At 40.0% G+C, this 12,324-nt stretch overlaps 1 protein-coding gene across 17 annotated transcripts in view; it reads left to right on the top strand.

The window, feature by feature from the left end:
* ZMIZ1 (zinc finger MIZ-type containing 1) overlaps nt 1–12,324 on the top strand; it is a 458,362-nt gene that overhangs the window by 69,824 nt on the left and 376,214 nt on the right. For 16 of the 17 annotated variants that reach the window (XM_078391048.1, XM_078391052.1, XM_078391059.1 and 13 more), the window contains exon 2: nt 11,133–11,250. The exons of the other annotated variant lie outside the window; for it this stretch is intronic. The gene's annotated coding sequence lies outside the window, so the exon portion shown is untranslated. The remainder of the gene's footprint in view (nt 1–11,132; nt 11,251–12,324) is intronic. 17 annotated transcript variants of the gene reach the window in all.

Raw genomic sequence — 12,324 nt, 5'->3', positions numbered from 1 at the left:
CCCGGTTTTTGTTAATTGACTGAGACCCCAATCTAAGAACTTCCCCTTCAGAGTTCTGATGTCTAATTCCCTACTGAACAATGACACTCAGTGACTTTGAGCTACTCTCCTCTTTCAGTGTGACCTACCTTGGAGGGTTGTAATGAGGAGAAAGGTGGGAATAAAGGCAAGCCACATGTGTCAACTTGAATTTATGGGAGAAGAAGCAGGATCAAAATGTAAATCAAACTATAGTCCTGAATCCTCAGAGGGATAGTGTAGAATAGAGCAGTAAGTGTTTGTGAGGAGCATTTCTACTTAGATCAGGTAATGTGGTATACAAATTTTAGCATCATAAGCAGAAAAGCCAAGTTAGAGGGAAACAACTGTGGAGAGAGGGCCCTTGCCCTCACATCTGGCTTGTGGGGCTTCCCAAGAGGCCAGCTGGGTAATCACCATGAGAAATGCAAGACTAAATATGCCTTTTGATGTAATTCAATAGGGGGCTCCTACACACTCAGATGTCCATTTGCTGAGCATTTCTGAAATATTTTGCTACGGATTTATTGTGTGGCAGCAGCAGTAAGATGGATCTGTTTTAAACCAAATTGGTTTAAATCACAAATAAAATTTCTAAAATTTGATTTTTTTGGTAAATTTTTTTTGTAAATTTAAATTGTGATTTAAATTGATTTGATTTTAAAAACAAAATTCTGATTTTTATCCACCCTGGCAGGAGCATCTAAACACATTATCAGTTTCTCTGTATATCTTTTTTTAAAAAATTCGTACAAACTTAAAAACATTAAAACTCTCACAAATAATTAACAGAAAACATTACAAACTAAACATCTATCCTTCCCCTATCGATATAGTTTCTCTGTATATCTAAGCATGAACTAAAGGCTTCCTATGCCATTGACTTTGCCACCTGCACAAGCGTGGAAGCTGAGGTCTATTACCGGTTAATGTTCAAAGTAATTATTACTACACAAGTTAAGTTTTAACTAATGTTCTAAAGCGAATCATTACTCACAAACTATATGGAACGTCAGGTGCAGTGATCAGGTCTCCTCTTGCCAACTGTTTTATACTTTATGATACTACCTTTCTTGCCTTTGTGGTTTTTAAAATTATGTTCCATGTGTGTGCCTTTAAGAGAACAAACAAATGTAAACAAATAATCCTACTAGAATTAATTTCTATAATGCCACCGTTGGCCAAATGTTACCACTGTCCTACTTCGATGTATCCTCACAGTTTTACTTTGAAATCTCTTTTGTTTTTGTTTCCAGTCATGTATGTAATGGAGAGAGATCTTTAAAAACATTTTGGTGCTGTTTACAAATGTTTATGCATCTGCTTGTTCACTTTTCGATGTAGCTAGGGAGTCATGCTGAGAAAGGAAAGAGAGCATTGTGTGTGAGGGGTGGAAGGAAATAGCCTGCCTCCAGGTTTTTAATGGAGAATTAAGAATACAGCGTCTTGTGGCACCTTGAAGGTTAGTGAGTTCTGTCTGGTCCATGCTTTTGTGGATCAAATGCAAGCATAACATGATCATCCTTTTTAAAAAGAAAACTTACTATGTGTGATTTTGTCCATATTAACCAAAAGCTGTCATTTTTGGTAGTAATTCTAATGAAGCCTGTCTGGACATAAGTCTCTTTGCAAGGAAGCAAGGATGGGCTGCATCTCTTTGTAAGAAGCACCATTGATGACAAAGTCAGCTTTAGGGTCATGTAATCCATACAATAGGTTTTGGTATGGGGGAGTGCAACTCTTCTTAGGCCTGCATTTTTGGCTCAGTTCCCTGTTCCAAACTAAAATCTCCACTCCATCCCTTGCATCTTGACTACACAGAATTTTGTATTTTTCTTCCTTCCAAAAATAAACTCATGCCCTCTGGGTTTGTTTTCAGCACACAGTGCTTTGCGATATCTACCCAGTGAGATGCTCAAGTGGAAACTGCATTAATGATTGATAAAAGCTGAGAGCTGGTTTGATCTCCCCCCTTCACCCGTTTAATGGCTATCAATAATTTAATGCACTTACTGTGTATTTTTAAGAAATGGTACCCACACGTTCACAACAACAACAACAACAACAACAAAAAACCTGGCCTGGATTTAAACAGGCTCAGGGATTTTAATGATTAAAATGCTCTTTTGGTGGACTTGAGGGACCAACCATTGCCTCTCCCCATTAATTCTAAGTATGCAGCATCTAATGGAACTACTTTAGCCAAAAAATGATGTTCTCCCCAGTTCCCTGAACTAGCAAGATAATTAAATTGCCAAAAAAGCAATTGCAGAGCTAAACATAGGCCTGTGTTGGCTGTCATGTCTGTCTGTGGTGGAAAACATTTGAGCTTGGCAACAAAGAGGTCAGTTATGGATGCCATCAGTTGGCTTGACAATCCTCCACTACCATGCTTTTTCACACAGGCCCCTCATTTTTCAGAAGCATGCAGTTTGCTTTCAATTATTAGCATCAAATTTCTGCTGTATTGTTTAAGGGGCCAAAATTTTGATGTGTATTTATTTGCCTGTGCAGAAGGTCAGTGGCATACCTCACTGGCAATTCCTTGCTTGGATTTTCAGATGTGTGGAAAACCTACTAGACTAGCACCTTCTAGAAAATTAGAGGCAGGGGCTTGTTAACTGGCAGCAAAAAGCAGCTGTGAGCTCCACAGTTTGCTGAGCAACAAGGTTTTGTTTTAAAAGGGAAATGCTCCTTGATTCCATACATAGGTGTACTTCTCTAAATATTGTTCCCTCTGGGTTGGTTTCCACGTTGGGGGACAAGTATATGTAAAGATCTTCCTAGGTATCTTGATTTTCTGGTGTGTTTACAGGCCAAGAGAGGAACAGTGGGTCTTTTAACACAGTGGCCCCAACCTTGGGCCTCCAGATGTTCTTGGACTTCAACTCCCATAAATCCTGGCCAGCAGAGGTGGTGGCAAAGGCTTCTGGGAGTTGTAATTCAATAACATCTGGAGGCCCAACGTTGAGGACTACTGTTTTAACAGATCTGAGCCCTCATGATGTAACATGGCAAAAAGCTGGTTATGGAAATACAGTGCTGAGGGACCACATGGTGGTCATTACCTCACCTCAGGATTGTGTACTCTCAGACATTTATTGAAACTGTCAGACTATTTCTTAGTGAAGGCTGTGGCTTAAAAGATCCTTCCTCATTCTAAATCAGTGGTTCCCAACCTTGGGTCCCCAGATGGTCTCCAACTAAAACTCTCCAAAGCCTTCACCATTAGCTGTTCTGGCCAGGATTTCTGGGAGTTTTAGTCCAAGGTTGGGAACGATGGTTCTAAATGCTACAAAAACGCAGTGGCACCTTAAAGATTAACTTTTTTTAAAAATGAGAGCTTTTGTGGACAAGTCCACTTCATCAGACATCAGGTGACTGTTGTGAAGTGGACTTATCCATGAAAGCTCACATTAAAATATATAAAAGTTAGTCTTTAAGGTGCCACCGTGTTTTTGTCTTTTTTAACTTTTTGTTTCTATTTTCCTTTTACCTGTAAGGCTTGCACAGTCTAACTCCTTCTACAGCTTTGCTAATTGTGCATTTGAAGAAATCCACATGGCTTGTAGTTTCTTGGATGTTTATCCTGATCAGGATGAAGTCTCTACATCTGAATCAAAACTTAAATGAAGACATACATTACTGTAATAGTTTTGGTTTCTGTAATCTAAGCTTTATTACACTGCCAGAAGAGTTTCTTCAGTAGCCCTAGACTTCTACTTGGGGTGCCAGTGCCAGTGAGAAGTGCCGGTTACACAAGCATACCTACCATACAAGTTCTATCCAAGTGAAATAAGTAAGCAAGCATCTGAAGGAGAGAGTGCTTTAGCTGCACTTCTCCATATCTTCTGGGTCATGTTACAAGTCTGTAGTGGAGAATCTCCAATAAGCACAAGGTCTTCTTATGTGAGCTAGAACCTTCAGATATCAAGGAACACGATGAATTCCCATGTGGATATGATGCTGTCCATTTCTGTCTTGTCACCTGTTGCGTAAACCCAGTGTTGATGGAGGAGGCAAGTCCAGTGTGCTCCTCGCTTCTTGTATTTACTTATCTCAGACAGAACCACTGGGAAGAACTAATGTGTGGATGAAACTTTGCATTTATGTCTTCCCCAAAGTGAAATTTATTTATTTATTTATTTCATTTTTATGCCACCCATCTGGCCAAAGGCCATTCTGGGCGGTTTACAACTAACACAAACAACATAATTAAAATACACTTTAACAAAACTGAAAATCTAAATAATAAAATACACATAAACAATTCAATCAAAAGCATTAAAATACATGTGCATTAAAAAAATTGTGAAGGATCATACAATAAATGTTGCCCAGTATATTCACACTAGTTTTGTCTTTTTCAAAATTCCTCAGATGTTTGGCCCAGGGAGGAAATTGGCACCCAAACACGCTGATATTCTTTTGAAATTCAGTGGCAGCTCTGGATTTGAGGATGGTGAGCCAGAATGCACAGAGAGGATAAATAATTTACAGTTGTGTTCAAAATTATTCAACCCCCAATGCTGTAAAGGGGTTTAGGGACTATAGTGTACATTTGGAATTGTATTCAGAATGAAATCCTACAAGGACGTTTTAAAGAACCAAATGCAACTAAAATAACATCAATTGTTTATGTAATACAGTAGTAAATGTTTCTTTTGTGGTTTCTTCATTGCCACAATTATTCAACCCCTTAAAGACTACCACTCTGAAGAAGAGAGGTTCATTCAGGTGTTTTCGATCAGGTATTGAAAACACCTGTGGATGTCACCGAGCACCAATCAAGCATAATAAGCACCAATTAGGCAGCTTTAAAATGACTGTGATACTCAGCTCCTTCTAGACATTTACTGGTGTGGTTACAAGCATGGTGAAGTCAAGAGAATGGTCCAGGAAGACAAGAGAAGAGGTGATTTGTCTTCACAGGAAGGGCAATGGCTATAAGAAGATTGCAAAGAAGTTAAACATACCAAGAGACACCATAGGAAGCATCATTCACAAATTCAAGGCAAAGGGCACTGTTGAAATGCTACCTGGTCGTGGAAGAAAGAAGATGCTGACTTCGACTGCTGTGCGCTACCTGAAGCGTAGGGTGGTGAAAAGTCCCCGTGTGACTGCTGAGGAACTGAAAAAAGATATGTCAGATGTGGGTATAGAAGTTTCAGCTCAGACAATAAGGCGCACACTGCGTAATGAAGGTCTCCATGCCAGAACCCCCAGGCGCACCCCCTTGCTGTCTCCCAAGAATAAGAAGAGTCGACTGCAGTATGCCAAAAGTCATGTGGGCAAACCACAAAAGTTGTGGGATAGTGTTCTGTGGACTGATGAAACAAAATTAGAACTGTTTGGGCCCATGGATCAATGCTATGTTTGGAGGAGGAAGAACAAGGCATATGACGAAAAGAACACCTTGCCTACTGTGAAGCATGGCGGAGGGTCAATAATGCTTTGGGGCTGTTTTGCTTCTGCAGGTACAGGGAAGCTTCAGCGTGTACAAGGTACCATGAATTCTCTTCAGTACCAGGAGATATTGGATGAAAATGTGATGCAGTCCGTCACACACCTGAGGCTTGGGAGACGTTGGACCTTTCAACAGGACAATGATCCCAAGCATACCTCCAAGTCCACTAGAGCATGGTTGCAGAGGAAAGGCTGGAACATTTTGGAGTGGCCATCGCAATCACCAGACTTAAATCCGATTGAGAACCTCTGGTGGGACTTAAAGAAAGCAGTTGCAGTGCGCAAGCCTAAGAATTTGACTGAACTGGAGGCTTTTGCCCATGAAGAATGGGCGAAGATACCCGTAGATCGCTGCAAGACACTTGTGTCAAGCTATGCTTCACGTTTAAAAGCTGTTATAACTGTAAAAGGATGTTGTACTAAGTACTAAGATTGAATGTCACTTGGGGGTTGAATAAAAACTAATAATGATGTGAGCACAGAAAAGACATTTGTGGTTATTTCATTATAAACTTAAGGTTATATTTCTCTGACCTACAAGTGCCTCTTTCATGTAAATGTAAGCAAGATGACTGAATGATCAAAATCAATGTCAAAATGGCCAAAACATTCAATTTCAATGGGGGTTGAATAATTTTGAACACAACTGTAGTTCTCCTTAAATAGATTGAGGCAGTAGATCAAATTATCAGATGTTTCTTTTTTTCCAGAAACATAGTTGTGGTTCTGTCAAGGAGAGGGTGATGATTGGAGAAAAATCATTTTCAGACAGACAGTGACTTTATACCATCACAGAACTGGCTTGGAAAGTTCTGTGGCCAGACAGATGTCCACTAACTCTGTAAAGTACAGCTGGCAGTCATTATGGGCTGATGGTGGCAGGAAGTATGGTTGTGTGGGAAAGATAAATGTGACTTCTAAAAAGGCTACGTGTAGGCAGAGGCTGCAGCATTCACCGAACAAAATTAAAGCAAACTGCCTGTCCTGCCTCTGTATTAGAACATCTGAACTTGGTCACCTTGTGCAGATAACTGGAAGACATTGTTTACTTTTAAATAGGAAAATACTCAATTTATGTGTCTGAGCGTTGAAGTAAATGTACATTTTCCCACCTTTCATGATGGGCAGAAAGTTTCAAGGGAACCTCTCCTAATTGTAGTGCAAGAGACAGAGATCTGTAGAATGTCAAATATTCTGAAACGTGTGTTAAAACAGCAGGTGTTTGACAGCTTGGTGGTAACAATAACAACAAAAGGCTGTTCCATAAAATACTGAGCTTTGTTATCGGCGGAGCTGCTTGATTCTGCCAGGCTTATTGTTCTGTATGTAGCAGACATATTTGTAATTCTGTCAAAATGAAATAGGTGCTGGGTGAGGGTGGGATGAAGTGAAGGATGCTTTTTCCAAATTATTCTGACAAGGGGAGGTCAGTTTCAAATCAGAGGCAAGAGTTTTACCTGAGAGTTGGCTGCTCTAGAAAACCTGCCCAGTAGTACAACGTGGGGAGGAGGGCAGAGTTCGATTAAAGGCAACTATCCTACATGCATTCTGGACAGGAGCACAAAAAGCATGTAAAGTACAAGTGGCAAGTGTTTAAAACAGGTCAAATTATGCTGGTATAAATTTCAGCTATGAGTTAAGAAGTCAGTATAGGCATTGGCTCCTGCTTGCTAAATCATGCATCTTGTGTGCAATAGGAAATGTCCCTGCTGATTTCTTAACTTGCAACAGTTCACAATTAAATTTTACGCACATGGAGTTATGCTAGTGGGCATAACCAACAGGATTCTGGCTGGTGTTAAGTGCAGTACTTCTGATGTGAGCATCCTGTCTCACTATTGCTTAAATCAGTGATTCCCAAACTTTGGAATCTTGATAGCCAAAAGTTTTTTTTAATGGCCTCATTTCAGCCAGTGGACCATCTAGAGCAGTGATTCCCAACATGGGATATTCTTGAACTAAAATTCCCAGAAACCTTCACCACTACCTGTGCTGGACAGGATTTCTGGGAGTTGTAGTCCAGGAATATCTGGTTTACCCAGGGCTAGGAATCACTGGGTTATTGAATCATTTATTCAACATCCCTTCCTCAGTCTCAGAAACTGGTCTGTGATAGTACACTCTTTTTTTTCATACTTCAAATTTATCTTCTTCTCATGCAACCTGATGTCTCTTGAGACAGGACATTCCTTCCCCCAAATGGATCCTCCCCTACAAAATAACAATTGCTACTATAGTTGACCAAGAACCCTCAGCGTTTCCAAATCACTCAGATATATGCCTTTGTTCTCTCCCATCTATTTTCATGTTAAGCCCGAGACCCATTTTATCTAGCACAAATGAAAATTATGGAGTCGAGAACTTGGAATTTCGGTAGTACCTTCACAGACCCATGATCAATCTTAAAACATTAAGATTTTCCATGGGTTTTGCTGACATGTAGAAACTGGGTGAGAGCAGGATTCTTCTCTTGAGACGTGTCCCTGCAAGTAGCGAGGAAAGGGGCAGGGCTAGGCATGTACGCAAAACTGAGAGGCTGTAGCACCTGAAGAAGGCAGTAGCACTTGTCACTTATGAGGAAGGGCAGGTAAAATTGTGAAACTGTTCTGACATAGAATTTACTAGTGGTGGCACTGAGCCTGCCCTTGTGGATTGACTTAAAAACCGATCCACTTCTTTATATTCCTTCGGGCCATTCCTCTGCTTCCGGAATTCACGTTTGCTCCTCAGAGGCATGTTCTTATGGCCAAGTGCAGGGGAAAGAGTTGGGTTTGGTCACAAACTAAAAAAAGTGCCTCTTTTTGTTTTGGATGACAATTCCCCAGCCAGCCTAGCCACTGGCCACATTCAAAAGCACCTGATTTAATTTTGGTTCTCTGGGTCCAAGCAATGACCAGAAATTACCCTGCTCAATGTGAACTCTAATGAAATCCTGGCTCATGCTGGGTTGGCTGCAGGCTTGTTTTTTGCTAATAGTATGGCTTAGGAAAATGATGGGACTAAACCCATTAGAAAAAAATTGCAGTTGCAAATCTTTGTAGGAGGATTGTGAACACAGCTGTTTTCTCTTCAATTATCACTTAAATTTGATTAGATTGAATGTTTGGGTTCTGTTGTCATGCTGAACTTGCTGTTGACTAATTGTGTTTGCTTACATGTTTTGGGCTGAGTGTCTGTACATAGGTACATGTCAAGCGAAGCTGAATTTCCATGTTCTTACAAGCTGGTGCATTTGATGCATGGGTCATAAACAAGTGCGACTTGAAACAATATTTTGTAGGGGCAACTGCTCCCTGTTTAGGCTTCTAGCTATTCCATCTTGTTTCTTCTTTTCTTAACTCGAACATTCAGCACTTCATGTCCACTGAGCAAGTTCAGTCCTCACTGGCCTGTTTGGAGTTTGTTATGGTGAGGTATTCCTAGATTCCTTTGAGTCTGCTGATATCCCCCCATGTGTGTCTCTGTGTGTGCGTTCACATGCATATGCTGCAGAGATGATTTGCCTACAGAAGGGCCAGTACACAACTGTTAATGTATAAGATGATGCACCTACGTGGTATGGCTAATGCTAAAATTTCCATCAGTTTTGATTCTTTTTAATACAGTTCATAGTCAATTTTGCTTGGATCGGACCTGTGGGTATAATTGAATGAGGTGGCAGTACGATAGATAATAATTGTCTGCTGTCAAATCAATTCCTTAAGCGAAAATCGCCATAGGAAACATTGCTAAAGGAAACGCAGTTCCCCAACTGAAATGCATTGAAATCTATTCAGTGCATCTCAATGGGGGGAAAAATACAACAAATTAAATAAGAGTCAGAACAAAGTCAAATTTGGTTAACAAAGGGTTTATTAAGTGCACTTTATGATTTCAAACATATTAAACAGTAAACTTTAACTTTATAAATAACAGAAAAACATTAAAAAAACAGCAAACATGAGGCTGTTTAAACCATTGTTAAGCGAAACAGGGGACCCAAAATTAAACGCTATGCGAAGCATGGTCTCAACCATCGCTAAGCGAAAATCGCCCATAGGGACCATTGTTAAACAAAGCGTAAAAACGCTCTGAAAAAGTCCTCGCTAAGCGATTTCGTCGTTAAAGAAGCAATCGCTAAGCAAGGCACCACTGTACTCCACTTGCTAACTTCTCTTGTTCTAGGGGGTTATGTGGGTTGGGCATATGAGTAAAAGGCAAGCAAATAGACAGCAGTGACAATAGAAGGGAGGTTTGTGCACTCAGACAAGAGAAATTGCTGATGGCATCTTGTTCCCTCCCATGCTCCCCCCTCAAAGCCTAGGACAACATTGTAAAGATTAATGAAATGATACATGCAAAGCAGTGTGGGTACTTTAGAAATACTATATACTGTAACTGTTTTGTGCTGTTTTTCCTTCCCCTTTACTTCCTGATAGCTGAGAAATGCTTCACACTTCAGATTTAACTATCAGCAATTATTAATTGGCTCTGCCAGCAAAGTCCTTGCATAATAATTATTCTTTTGTTGATGTCTGGGAGTCTTTTCATCATAACTCTGGCTAAAGCTTATGTTTTAATATCTTAGTTATGTGTTGTCATGTTGTAACTGACTTAAAGCAACCCTACCAGGGCTTTTGAGGTGAGATATTTAAGGCGTGGTTTTATCAGTTCCACACCCCCAGCTGAACCCTGGCCTCCAGCTCCTCGTCCATCACTTTGTCCATTTACACTGGGTACCTACCTACTAAGTGTCCATTGAAATGGATAGATTTAATTAACGTGGATCATTGCTTGTGGTGTCTCTTCTTCTCTTTTCTTTATATTTTTATTATGTTAGTTTCAGCTGTGCTTGCCATTAAGTTGGCCTTCTGGCTCACCAATCAGAATGTTGGATTTGGATCTGTGAGAGGTTGGTGAAGATCTCACTGGGTGGCCTTGAGAAAGGTACCACTGCTAGGCTTCAGTTGATTTATAACATCAGAATAATAATGCCTCCCCTGCAAGATCATGGAAGGAATGACTCAGATGATGGTCACCAAGCCTTTTGCATATTAAAAAGCCTATGTAAATTTGCTATCTCTGGAATAAAGACTCTTCAGCTTGTGTTACTCACTGACCATACGAGAGTAATCATCAAATACATTAAAATGCTTTCACAGCAAGTAGTAAATTCCAAGTTGTTCTTACAATATGCACATATATATAAAATATGAATGTAATTCATTCTGGACAGTCAGTGCAGCATGTTAAGCAAGTAGGACATGTTACACGGATGAATGTTTTACTTCCATAATTATTGTAGGACAATCAGAGGAGGGCTTTCACCACAGGTGTCATTCCCCCCCCCCCAGTCTCACAACTGCAGATTAGGTGGAATTTTAGCCTTTGCAGAATCTAAAATACCCCATGGGGCAGCTTGATTTGTTTGCGCTGTGCTTTTATTTACTCTTATTTGCATCACCGATGAGGACTCTGTTGAATTGGAATTGTTGTGTTTGTATTTTTATAGCATCGATCTCTTATCAGATTGAACAACACACAATTTTGTATTAGAATACATGTTTTCATGCATTTTGAATCCCATTACATTGTGGCAGGTGGAATTAATAGAAATGCTATTTCAAAAGTGGTGGTGAATTACCCTGTCTTCTCATTTTTCCTTTTAGGAGAGACCTTGTGCATTGTGGGTACAAGTCTCCCTCCCAGCTGTCATCATCCACCCCTCCCCGTTTGTTAAGAGTTCCTGTAAGATAATTTATGGTGGCCTCTTTGGAGAGTCAAAAGGTAATTATATTTCTCTGCTCAGGTGTTCTGCTTGTTGAGTTTCCTCCTGGGGTGGGTGGGAAAGATGGGTGAGGTTTGAATTAATCTGTGTGGAAATTTTAAGTTGTCTTTGCTTTGGAGTTCATTTTGATTGCCTGCTTGCTTTAAGAGTATTCCAATGATTTTTTAAAGACACAGTAAGAGATAGTTTTAAATGCCTCAATAAGCACCATGAATACTGTATCTTTCATGGGCAGCATGTCTTTTAATGATGCAATCAGCATATCACCCTGCACATCGATTATGTCAAACTTCAGAAGCCAAACAAAGTTTAGCCTAGTTAATTCATAGATAGATGGTCACTGGGAGTCTCTAGGCTGGGTTACAACATAAACCTGCTTGAAACCATGGAAAACCACCGTCAGTCAAGGTTGATAATATACGGCTAAATGGATCTATGGTTTCACTGATTATATGGAAGATCCTACATTGCTATGAAGGCTAGTGAAGACCTAGCCTTGGAAGATAATGGAGAATCTTTTGGTACCCAACAAAAATTGTCCCTGCTGGCCTAAAACCATGCTGAGGTATTCTATCAGCACTGGCATTAATAGCTGTTTATCCTGACCAGTCTCTCTTAATAACCAGAATATGTTAATTAACTTGAAATTCTAGCTAAGAGGAAACTATGATCAGCATTAATCTTGGTTAACGATAGTGTTGAGGTAAATGTTAAGCCCATGGGAGACCTGATTGGAGAGGGTTATGTTCTGGTATACCCCCAGTTTCTTAACAATAGTCAACCAATCACTCTACATTATGTCTTTCTTGATCCTGTAAAGTCGAAGGAAAATACATATTTCAGGGCTTGTCACAGAAGAAAATAGGAAAATCTTCAGGCTTGTGGATGGAAAAGTTTACTTTCCTTTTCCTGCCTTGAATGAACAAAAGATGAAACTTTGCGTTTTGAGTCACCTTCCCAATAATCATTTTTATAAGCCAGAGTCCTGTTGAGAAATGCAATTGGTCTTCCCCACTTTGCTGGAATGTCTGTTTTGTGACCAGTTGTGCAGTGGTTGCAAAATTGGTTGCATG

The sequence above is a fragment of the Pogona vitticeps genome, chromosome 3 (genome assembly GCF_051106095.1).
Source record: "Pogona vitticeps strain Pit_001003342236 chromosome 3, PviZW2.1, whole genome shotgun sequence".
Classification (NCBI taxonomy): Eukaryota; Metazoa; Chordata; class Lepidosauria; order Squamata; family Agamidae; genus Pogona; species Pogona vitticeps.
Note: the sequence above shows the minus strand (reverse complement) of the source record. Positions and strands in the feature narration are given on the sequence as shown.